At 39.2% G+C, this 8,583-nt stretch overlaps 1 protein-coding gene across 1 annotated transcript in view; it reads right to left on the reverse strand.

The window, feature by feature from the left end:
• Positions 1-5,309, reverse strand: part of LOC135473642 (serine/threonine-protein phosphatase with EF-hands 2-like) — a 59,906-nt gene extending 54,597 nt beyond the window's left edge. The window contains exon 1 of the mRNA XM_064753504.1: positions 5,195-5,309. The gene's annotated coding sequence lies outside the window, so the exon portion shown is untranslated. The remainder of the gene's footprint in view (positions 1-5,194) is intronic.
• Between the last annotated feature and the right edge of the window lie 3,274 nt (positions 5,310-8,583).

An 8,583-nucleotide genomic window follows, 5' to 3' on the forward strand; every position in this document is an offset into this window, starting at 1 on the left:
ACTTGTACACATAGATGTAGGCTAGAGTATCTGGACTTTAACAGACATAAAGAGCCTGCATGTACATCTGCCTTTCTCCTTGAACTCTCTCGTGTTGAAAGGAAATACATGCTCCAGAGCTAGAAATGTTCAGCATATTAGCAGGTATGTTCATTTGTGTCTTTCAACAACAGGAACTGTGCCAACTCCGCACTGGTTTAAGACTTTCTTCCATACCATATTACCGTTGTATGCTGCAAAAGACGCTTGAATATCCGAGGACAAGTTTTAACTTCAATGGCATATTGATTTTAGGTTCTATAATGCATCAAGCTGTGTTCAAATTAACAATTCAGCCTGAGGCTTGATCACCTGAGATTAAAGGATGGAGGGATAACCTGGATTACTGTAGATTTGTGTCAATTTCAGGACTGGTGTGATTTTCTTAAGATGCTAGGCAGTATATAATTGCTCAGAGAAGGAGGCAGAATTTCTTTCCCCACTGCTGTTAATGCATGAACTAAATACATCAGATGCAATGAGAATACTCGAAACCCACATATTGGTGGCCAGATGGAAGCTAGTCAGAAGGATTTCACGCTACTCTAGGCTAGCAATCAAATGTTCCATAGCAGTCAGACAGAGTGACGTGCCATGCAACACCACTGTCCTCTCAGGCGTCAAAACTGGCTGAAAGCTACGGCCATTTATATAGTTAATGGCATTGCGAAGAAGGCGATAGGAGGTAACTTAGACAAATAAATTAATCACATACCTCCCGTTACAGCAAATATATGTACACTTTAATAATGAACCATGTCACCCCGTAAAACTGAATCGTAAAAGAACATCTGGCAAAGCAATGATCTGATACGCATACATGTACATTGTGAGACTATCATTGAAGATGTAACCCGGCAGACCCTCAAAACATGTACAAAAAAGGTCCTTATTCCTAAGTGCTTACTTACATATTTTTCAGCAAAATCCATATATTTTTCACCAGCCAGATAGGTTGACATTACGCCCAACAAACAAACTTTAAAAGGGTGGAATGATTAATATGGCATCAAGAAGATACAATTTCAAAATTAAACGGTAAGCTTGAGAAGTGTGTAATGATCAGTTTTTCGTGCACTGAACCACATATAATACAATTCGTTAACAGTCAGAGAGAGGGACAGAGACAGTGTCACTTACCTGTGCAGTAAACAGGCTTGTCACTGGGCAACAGCTTCATCATGATGGTTATTTTGTTATCAACAATGCACCAATATTGGTGCTTAATAAACAGTTTATAACGGTGCAGATATACATGTAGGTAGCTTGTAACTATTGACGTTATGTGCAACAAAGCTAAAGTAGCATGGCGTGATGGCAAACAAGCAACTGTTATAGATAAAAGTAGCATGGTGCGATGGCAAGCAAACAACTGTTATAGATAAAAGTCGCATGGTGTGATGGCAAGCAAACAACTGTTACAGATAAAAGTAGCATGGTGTGATGGCAAACAAACAACCGTTATAGATAAAAGTAGCACTGTGTGATGGCAAGCAAACAACTGTTATAGATAAAAGTAGCATGGTGTGATGGCAAGCAAACATACGCTACAGATGAAAGTAGCATTTTATGGCGGCAAGCAAACAACTGTTATAGAAAAAAGTAGCATGGTGTCATGGCAAACAAACAATTGGTGGAGGAAACCAACATGGTTTTATGGTTAACCAAACCTATGAGCTAAACCCAGCAAGGAAATGTATGCACTTAACCAAATAGTTTGAGATGTAAACCAATATCGTTTTATGGTTAACCAAATCTGTAAGTTAAACCCAGCAGGCCAGCAATGCAATGGTACTTAAACCAAACTGTTTGTTGCGTAAACTACATAGTTTTACAGTGCATTAACCAAACAACCGATAGCTAAAACCTGCAAGCCAGCATGATGAAAAGCTATAAACCAAGTGGTTTGTGGAGTAAACGCCCCTTGTTCGCAATCATGCATGGAATACTCGAAATCCACCACACCTTGAGGCCATTAAGAGATTAATTAACTGCCACTCAACATTGTTGCCAAATGGCAAATATTTTATTTAGAACAGAAGTTTGATTGTGTTACCAAACAATGTGTGAACTTCATTAAAAGAGCCAATTTATTTTTACACATTTCCTCCGTGGGGATATGTGAGATGGTTTGCAGGCAACGTGTAAACAGTTTCCCCGCCCCCACCCCATGCCACCACCCCCGAACGCTCTGCCAGGTTTCCCCTCACCTCATAATGCTGGCTGACGTCCCTTCAGTGAAATACTCTTCAGTATGGCTTAAAACACCAATCAAATACAAAAATAAACAAACACATAAATCATATAAAGTGATAAATTACGATAGAGGTGGAAAATCAACGGTTTAACACAGCTCTCATTTTAAAGCCTCCCTCTCTAGAACAGCTTCTCTGGTCCAGATGAAATGATATGGTTTTCTTCTTACATACATGCTTATTCACAACCAAACAGCGATACCATCTCTTTAAACCCTTGTCAACGTTAAACTGCAGCGATTTTCACAAATACATTACCCGTACATGTTGAAAGTAATATGTAATACCCTATTTTTTCGAATTTTTGGGACCTGATCTGCTCATTTTAGCCTATATATATGTAATTTTAGCAGGAATATTGAGTTAATCTCACATGGTTAGACCATCTCATGAACAACATACTCATATCTTTACTTTTCCAAAAGGGGGAAATCTATTATTCTAATTTCAACACTACTAGCTAATATCTGTCCCAAAAATTAGAAGAATTAGGCTATGTACTGTGTAACATTAGATTATGAGCATTTAGTCAAATATCTATATTTTAAATTCTGGGAGATATGATGCAATATTGTTAACTCAGATCTGGCTACATATCTGGCTATAAAATATGATATACGCCCACAACTAAGGCTCAAGAAAAAGTAAATGCCACCTGAATGCCACACTCAATACCAGTATGACACTCAATACCAGTATGACACTCAATACCAGTATGACACTCAATACCAGTATTACACTTAGTACCCAGTATGACACTTAATACCAGTATGACACTCAATACCAGTATTACACTTAGTACCCAGTATGACACTTAATACCAGTATGACACTCAATACCAGTATGACACTCAATACCAGTATGACACTCAATACCAGTATGACACTCAATACCAGTATTACACTTAGTACCCAGTATGACACTTAATACCAGTATGACACTCAATACCAGTATGACACTTAATACCAGTATGACACTTAATACCAGTATGACACTTAATACCAGCATGACACTCAATACCAGTATTACACTTAACACCAGTATGACACTTAATACCAGTGCATGGTAAACAGTTGAAAATAGAGGATGTGTTAGAATTAACCAGCAAAGCCTGGGTAAAGTCAGAGCACCTAACTCAGGTATTTACCAACCCAACAATTGTCAACATACTGAACGCTCATTATCACCTCATCAGCAATAACACAGAATCTCGGAGGTGTAGGTCCCTGTGTATCAGGGCAAAAGTCATCAGCTGTTAACACAGATTAGTGCATGCAGCAGCACCACCATATCGAAAGTTGCTTGAAATAACATTAATCTCCTGCCACAAAAGATTTTCTACTCTCTGACATTCTACCTCCACCACCCAGGTTAGGCCACCCTTAAAAAATTCTTTACGTGTGGGCAATTTTTTTCATTCTGGCTGATGAAAGAGACAGGCATTTTAAAGAAATTAACATGTAGAGAGAAACAGAGGGGAAAAAAAACACTTTGATTCAAGTCCCAATAAAAACTTCAGATTAAGACCCATTCATTATAGACAGCCGCAGTGAGATTATAACCAACAAACAAATTTTTAATGATGGGATCAGGTTAAAGTTGAGGTTATGAGTGGGCCGAGGACATGAAGTCAAAACGGAAACAAAACAAGGTTACTCAGTTGTGCTAACACCCATAAATTATGTGTCTCGCTTGTTTTCCTTTACTACATGATTCAAAACATAAATGTTATAAATGCTAACTAGACATGACAGGCAGATAAGTGTCAATTTAAGCTACGTCAACAAAGCACTGGTAGACGATTTAAATAAAATTCACTTACCCTGCATGCATTTTTTGACTCCCACTGAACATCATACTTACGAATTTTTTATTTATTTTCTAGAGAAAACCCGAGGAGGAGTATCACTCTACAGGGCTAGAACATACACACAATCTGAATCATTTAAACAAACAACAGAGCAAATGTGATAACAATTCTTCACTGCAGTTCACCTTAAGTTTAGTGATATTTCAAGTCACATAATTTTTCTGGATTCTAACTGATTCAAGCACTCTATAGAGTCATTTAGAAGTGTTTTTTTGTGAAGTTTGCTGAATTTCTTATCAGAAAAATGTAGAATTTTTTTAAGGCCTAGCTGTTTTTGTTTCTGAAAGTGCACTGTTACCTACTGTACTAAACTTTAGGTAAAATAGAAACATTTGCTATGCTTGAACAGGCCTGATTATGTTTAAGGCTTTATAAACTTTCTTTGAAAGACTGTTGCAACATTTTTCTGCTACAATCATAGTTTAGAAGTTCCTTTCAGTGAACTGCATACAATGTGAGTATGCATGTGCATGTATAGGTAACATTTTAGGTTTTCAATACCTGGCCTCAGTAACTTCATGCCTGGGTACAGTAACTTCATGCCTGGGTACAGTAACTTCATGCCTGGGTACAGAAACTTCATGCCTGGGTACAGAAACTTCATGCCTGGCTTACAAGTGGTACAGTTGGTCTCGAGTATTTTGTATGTAGCAGTTAACTAGCTATGTCATGGTATGTGGAATGAATGGATCAATGAGTGAATGACTGGTGTTAATAAGTGCCACACTGCCAGTACTTTCAGCCATATCATGGTGCCATGTTTCTTGAAGCTTTTCTCATAATTTTATGACGCATGCAGCATCAAGACTGCCAAAATTATAAAATAACTCAATGGTCCTCTTACCACAGATGGTGGATCAGCATTGAACAAAATCACCACCATGAAAATTAGATTGGCATAACTTCAATAGCATTCAGCTTTTTCTACCCCCCCCCCCCCAGCCCCCCAAATATATTTTTTCACAGTGAGATAATGCACTGCCAAACACAATAAAAATGCACAGTAATTTCAATCAATAGGCCTACATACCTGTGAAATGCTCTCTCTCTATATGCGATGGTTTGAAGTCATTGGTGCCAGTGGGCTATGGTTTACAACTCTCTTCTGAACTTCTACAGACTTCTGAGTTCTGGGGCTCTCCACTGGAGATAAAATGACAATGAAATAATCACCTGCCTTCTAGGCTGACCAGAGTTTCATTACTAGGGGTACACTGTTCACGAGATAAGTTTATTTTACTTGTGTAGTCAACTCGATTTGTTCCATGTGTGTAGCGAATTCTATTCTGATATTTCCCCATCACATAAGAAAACTGTACCAAAGTGTGCCAGCAAATATATGCACTCTGACATCCAAGATTCAGGAGGGAACACCACTTCTAGCTTGTTTTTTGCACAAGACTGACAAAACCCTAATTCCTTCACACCACCAAACTGTATTGAAGTGTGACTGCAACAAGGTATCTTTGTTTTCACCACTGACGAGGGAGTAAGTAATGATTTTAGTTTGCTTCATGCACCAGAGTGGCAAATTTTGAAAAATATGGGTACATAGTGAGCTGAATGCCTGGTTCATGGCCTCAGGACAGGTACAGCACCCCTTCTTCCAGCACCCCCTCTTCCAGCACTCCCTCTTCCAGCACTCTCACAGCCTGTAGCCTCTTCACAGTGTTTGCTAGCCCTGTTACATGTCCGGGAAGAAACATACCAGCAAAGTTACTAAAATCTGTAACCACAAATTAGTGGATTAGCTTACACAAGGAGACAACAGTACTTCAGCGTAGTTTCACAATGGGTGGCTTTACAACAGTGGTTTTACAACAGGCACAATGCAAAGTGTTACAATGAGTAATGTAAATGAACACAATATGCTAACGTGGACATGCATTCCTGTCTTACTTTATATTAATGAGGGTGAAGGGAGTGAAAAAAACTTGGGATGGGCCTAAAATTCTTTCAGCAGTTTAAACATGGTTTTTGTCATACAGCTTTTGAATCTGCATGGACATGAATAAGATGGTGAGATATACAAACCTAGACAGATCTTCTCTCTCTCATGGCTTCCTTTCACTTGTACATGTAGGTAGACCACACAAAAATGCAGTGATGACCTTATGCTTACGCACAGCCCGCTGGCTGCCTTGTGTATGGTGGCGTCATTCCAGAAAAGCTAAATTCTCAGGTAGATCTCATAGTCAACAGGCATACGCTTAATTATGGGGGCAATATTTATTTAACTTACTTATATGGTTGCTGTTTTACATTGTATATAAGTACTAAAGAATGTTTCACTTATATGGCAGTGGCCAGCATTATGATACGAAGAAACCGGGCAGATCCCGGAGGAAATCCATCACCATCTGCAGGTTGCTGTCAGGCCTTCCAATGTATGGAAGGCCCCTATCGGGTCAAAAGCACTCCAGGATTAATATGTGTATATGTATCTCTGTTCCCTTATTGAGCGAATGTGTTATTGCATCCATACGTGTGAAACAGTGAGTCTGATTAGTTTGCACAAAGCCTGCCATCCTTATGGCTGCTGGTCTCTCATTTCCTGGTAAAATACTGTACACACATAAACCCTGTGACAGGCTTTGTCATTGTGAGATGTTGAGTGCTGACACACAGTGTAGTGTTGTAACAAAATATACAGAAACTGTACATACACAAACCCTGTGACAGGCTTTGTTGTTGTGAGATGTTGAGCGCTGACACACAGCGTAGTGTTGCCCATGATGTAACAAACTATACATATACTGTACATACACAAACCCTGTGACAGACTTTGTTGTTGTGAGATCTTGAGTGCTGACACACAGCATAGTGTTGTCCATGATGTAACAAACTATACATATACTGTACATACACAAACCCTGTGACAGACTTTGTTGTTGTGAGATGTTGAGTGCTGACACACAGGATAGTGTTGTCCATGATGTAACAAAATATACATACACTGTACATACACAAACCCTGTGACAGACATTGTTGTTGTGAGATGGTGTGTGCTGACACACAGTGTAGTGTTGTCCATGGATGTAACAAACTATACATATACTGTACATACACAAACCCTGTGACAGACTTTGTTGTTGTGAGATGGTGAGTGCTTACACACAGCATAGTGTTGTCCTTGGATGTAACAAACTATACATATACTGTATATACACAAACCCTGTGACAGACTTTGTTGTTGTGAGATGGTGTGTGCTGACACACAGTGTAGTGTTGTCCATGATGTAACAAAATATACATATACTGTACATACACAAACCCTGTGACAGACTTTGTTGTTGTGAGATGGTGTGTGCTGACACACAGTGTAGTGTTGTCCATGGATGTAACAAAATGTACATATACTGTACATACACTGTACATACACAAACCCTGTGACAGACATTGTTGTTGTGAGATGGTGTGTGCTGACACACAGCGTAGTGTTGTCCATGGATGTAACAAAATATACATATACTGTACATACACAAACCCTGTGTCAGACTTTGTTGTTGTGAGATGGTGAGTGCTGACACACAGCATAGTGTTGTCCATGATGTAACAAACTATACATATACTGTACATACACAAACCCTGTGACAGACTTTGTTGTTGTGAGATGGTGAGTGCTGACACACAGTGTAGTGTTGTCCATGGATGTAACAAAATGTACATATACTGTACATACACAAACCCTGTGACAGACTTTGTTGTTGTGAGATGGTGAGTGCTGACACACAGCATAGTGTTGTCCACGGATGTAACAAACTATACATATACTGTACATACACAAACCCTGTGACAGACTTTGTTGTTGTGAGATGGTGTGTGCTGACACACAGCGTAGTGTTGTCCATGATGTAACAAACTATACATATACTGTACATACACAAACCCTGTGACAGACTTTGTTGTTGTGAGATGGTGAGTGCTTACACACAGCATAGTGTTGTCCTTGGGTGTAACAAACTATACATATACTGTACATACACAAACCCTGTGACAGACTTTGTTGTTGTGAGATGGTGAGTGCTGACACACAGCATAGTGTTGTCCATGATGTAACAAAATATACATATACTGTACATACACAAACCCTGTGACAGACTTTGTTGTTGTGAGATGGTGAGTGCTGACACACAGCATAGTGTTGTCCACGGATGTAACAAACTATACATATACTGTACATACACAAACCCTGTGACAGACTTTGTTGTTGTGAGATGGTGTGTGCTGACACACAGCGTAGTGTTGTCCATGATGTAACAAACTATACATATACTGTACATACACAAACCCTGTGACAGACTTTGTTGTTGTGAGATGGTGAGTGCTTACACACAGCATAGTGTTGTCCTTGGATGTAACAAACTATACATATACTGTACATACACAAACCCTGTGACAGACTTTGTTGTTGTGAGA

This window comes from Liolophura sinensis, chromosome 8 (assembly GCF_032854445.1).
Source record: "Liolophura sinensis isolate JHLJ2023 chromosome 8, CUHK_Ljap_v2, whole genome shotgun sequence".
Taxonomy (NCBI): Eukaryota; Metazoa; Mollusca; class Polyplacophora; order Chitonida; family Chitonidae; genus Liolophura; species Liolophura sinensis.